Genomic DNA, 4334 nt, shown 5'->3' with positions numbered 1-4334 from the left:
CTCACAGGGTGCTGCTGGGTGCTAACCCGGGCTTGTTTGTTGCCCTAATATTGCAGTAGGGATGGCTGCCCAGAGCAAAACCACCCGCAACCTCCAGGTCCTTAATAGAGTCTCTCATAGACTCTCTCTTAAATAGGAATAATTTAATTTGCCCTAAATGCAACCTCGGCAATTCCCTTCTCCCTTTTTTTTATTTCTGTAGTAAATTAGTCATAGGGCTTGACCTTTTTTTTTTCTAGTGTGATCCAGGCAGGTGGAATCTGATGCCCAAATTGGCTGGGCAGGATTTTCCGCAGTGCCCCGCCCATCGGACCCAGCACCGCATCGCTGCTGAGGTTCTGGGAAAAAAAAGAAAAATTGATTATGGGGCTGTGTCCTACAAAAGGGAGAAATGGGTCAGCAGATATGTTAATCCCAGCTTGAGTGAAAGTCTTTGGGACAGGTGGCAACCTTCATTTAATGGAACAATGAGATCATTAGGAATTGGTAATGAACTGTACTGTGGCCGTGAAAGTAGGTCACCCGTACCCCAGGAACGCTGCAGAATGAGCCTGTCCCTACTCCTGCGCGGCAGCGGAGATGGCCGGGGGCAGGCTGGCCGCTCTGTCTTGGGATTTGCTAACCAGACGGTTTTAGGAACAAAAGGGGGCAAATGCTACGGACGTAAAATGAGTTCCATTATCCCAAGTAATAAGATGGCTTAAAAAATGGGCTGATTCAGTCCTGAGGTGTGGAGTCTTGCTGGCCGCAGGCTGCAGCCCTGCTGCCTCAGGTGAGGTGGGAAGGTGGCCAGGGGTGGTAACCAGCCGGCACAAAAAGGGGAGAGATGCTCCCCTTCCCTGTGGATGAAAACCAAGTGCTTATGATAGGACTAGAAATTTGAAAAGTTTATTTTCTCCCTTCCACCTTCTTTTGCCCCTGAATCCTGATGTTCCTACAGTGCTGTGTAACTCCATTAACCACCGAGCAGGCAGCCTGCTGCCCTGCAGGAGAACAGGGAGGCTGGGGCGCGGGGAGGAGGGAGCCAGCGAAAGCCCCAGGGCTGACGGTAGGGAGAGGTTAAGAAAATATTTTGCTATGGATGCAATAAGCAGCAGTGGGGTTTGGAGGGTTATTTAATTTTAATTTTTTTTTTTTGAAAGGGGTATTCAAAGCAAGCATTTTATAAATATTTATACACAAGAAATCATGCTGAAATAACCCTTGGGGGCTGGTTTGAACTCCTCCAGGAAATTGAGGCAGTGCACAGTCACCATGTAGACCTCGTGTGTTGCTGCTGAGGATCCTCCCATTGCACTGCATTTCCAGGAGCAGGGTTGAGCCGTTGTCCATATTAACTGCAAATTTCACCGTTGCACTGCTGTGGCTGTGTGCTGGCAGGTGGGGGTGGGTGCTGGAGTGACCAGTTGCCCCCAGCTCTGCCCAGCGGGCACTGAGCACCCACTGGGCTGCCCAGCCCAGCCCACCAATGCTTCCCAGCATGGACTGTGTGCAATGTGCTGGGACACCCTGAAAATACAGCAAACCTCCCTCTTTTGTGTGCATGCCAGCAGCACCCGATCATGCCCGGCCCCAGAGCAGAGCTGGGTGGGAGCTGGAATGTACCTGTGCTAGTAACCATTGCTTCCATGGGAGAGGGGAGCTAATGATCCTCACACTCCCCTAATTAAGGAAAGATCAGCCCATTTCCACTCCTAATTGTTTTTTCAGATTCACCATTTCCACTCCAGCTTGTCCGCACCTGAGATGTTAGTCCCATAAATTCAGCAGAAGGCCCCCTAGTCTTGACTCACAGCCCCACGAGAGGCTATTTAAACCCAATCCATATGCCCGAGGACTGTTATCACTACCCACAAGTGCACCAGGGGACCAGGTGTGCCACGAGAGGCCACCAGGCCAAAGAGCAGGTCTCCTTTTGCCCCTCTTTGCTGGAGGATGCTCCCCAAACCCTCTCTTCCCTCTGCAGCCGGAGGTGGTTGCCCATGTCCTCTTCTGGGCACAGGTGTCCATAGTCTCTGCTAACGCACAGACCTTCAGCAGTCAGGAGAGGAGGGCCCCTTCCTCTCTCCTCCTCGTTTTGCTGTTTTCACTTACATTTTCCATGCCTCTCCTCTTCCACATGCAGCCCCAGGCTTTCTTTCCATACGTGCTGTGATGTTGTCTGAGGACTTTCTGCTCACACCCTGCCAGACCGAGTCTGGAGATCATTTTCTGGAGGAATGGGAGAGAAACCAGGAAACGCTTCGGGTCATCTCCTCCCCCACCACCTCCCTGCAGGAAAACAGCTCAAGAGGATGGCCTTGCAGAGGACCGCAAAGACCCGGGGTCCTGGTGGAGCTGGTGAGAAGGTAAGCAGAGGGGTTGAACCCATCTGTTGGTGGCACACTCCAGCAAGGTTCCTCCATCTGAAGCGAGCTGGCTTTGGAGGTGAGAGGGGCACTGGCTGGTGGAATGTTCTGGAGGGACGTATGGGGATGGAAAGGAAAATGAGTTTGAAACTGTTAAAGAGAGAGATTTGCAGTTTCCCCTGTTAGAACGGGCTGGTTTCTTTGTATGACTTGGGAAAGGATAATCTAAATGGGTCCCTAGCCCAGCCATGGCTCCTGTGTGGCTGGGTTACTAAAAAAAGAGTGTTTCTTTTGGAGAAGGCTAGAGAAGCTCCCATGTGCGTGTCCTTGGCTGTGGCAAAGGCAGGAAGACTGCCCCATGATAATGCCATTCCCTTGGCCCCAGTCCTTTCCTCTGCGCTCTCACAGTTCGAGGACTTAAGTACGATGTAATATCCATCTTGCTGTGTAATGCAAACATTGCACCGTGCCAGGCAGCTGATAAGAAATCACCTCTTCTAATGAGGAAACTTGACATAACCTTAAAGAGCGTGCAGGAAAAAGGAAAACATTTCAAAGAGTGCCTGCAATGGAACATTTCTGGTACTTGAAAAGGCACAAAGCAAGTATGGTTCATGTCAGTAAACATTTTCAGTTTCCTTTAAAAAAAAAAAAAAAAAGAAAAAAGTGTAACAACTGTAAGAATTAAAGCAAAAGATAAAAACTTTCTGTAAACGTACAATGGCTCAAAGAGCAGTTTGGTCTTGAGAAAAGTTTTCATCCACTTTGCCAGCAAAGCAAGAGTAAAGTTTTTGGGGGGGTTCGCTCATGTTTTAGCTTTAAATATCCTGAGTGACCAAAATCAGCAAGCCCTCAGTAGTGTTGCACCTGGTCCAAGGAGAGCTGGTCACATTGCAGTGGTTCTTCGAGGTCCAACCAGAAATGCAGGTCCTGATGTTTGATGGGCTTCAGATGGACGCTAGTCATGCTTCAAGCCCACCCTTGTACTGTTGGGTTCTTTCCCACTTTTCCCAACAAGTTGTGTGCCCTGCTGGGACAACAGTCTTGTTGGATTATTTAGAGATCTCCTCTTGAAGTTCTGATGTCTAAAGGGAGATTTTTATTGAAAGGAGAGAATTAATATGCCAGCTCCGGCACCAAGGTGCCAGGGTTTCATGGGAGCTCTCCAAGGTCTGCCTGGAGAGACTGGGTCCAACCTTTGACCACCTCTCAGAATCATGGAATGGTTTGGGTTGGAAGGGACCTTTCAAGGTCACCTAGTCCAGCCATGAGGTTGGACTTGATCTTGAGGCCTGAGACGCTCACTGGTGCCTCTCGAACGCAGGAAGAGCTTATAGCCAAAAGCCGAAGAATGATGCCAGTGTGAGATTCTTAGCTTTAAAAAGGAAATAAAACTGTAGGGTATTTTTACAAATACAATAAAGATGCAGTGTTGATTCCTTGTGCCTTTCTGCTAGAGTCTTCAGAAGCGTCTGATTTTTGTCCTATCCTGGTGACACAGTCTCACAGGAATCTTACACCTCCAGGGGGACAAACAGATTGTGGTGGCCTTGGTGGTGGATTAGAAGGTCTGGGTTCAAATCACACCCTGCTAAAAACCTCCTGTGTGGTCCTCCGGAGAAATCTCTCACCTTCCTCTTGCTTTCTCCACCTAGAAAGCCAAATTATTGTTGCTTCATTTTCACTGAGGGTTGGTGAGACATACAGAGGGGACGCGATGCTATTCCACAGCTTTGGTTGGAAAGATGTTTGAAAAACCCGGGTCATACAAAGCTGGGGTAGGATGGGAAGAGTTTTATGACGGCCGATGCTGATATGTGTAGTGCTAAAGCTGCTTCCAAAACACACACAGGGGATTTGTGCTGCTGATTTGTCTCATGCGAAGTTGGCAGGTTCTTGATATTGTTGCTGAAGTGTGTTTCCTCTTTGTGTGCATGCAGAGACTTTGTGCGATGCTATCTTACCTTCTTGCGCGTCCTGGCAGTC

This window comes from Pterocles gutturalis, unplaced genomic scaffold, assembly GCF_000699245.1.
Source record: "Pterocles gutturalis isolate BGI_N339 unplaced genomic scaffold, ASM69924v1 scaffold3381, whole genome shotgun sequence".
NCBI lineage: Eukaryota > Metazoa > Chordata > Aves > Pterocliformes > Pteroclidae > Pterocles > Pterocles gutturalis.
Note: the sequence above shows the minus strand (reverse complement) of the source record.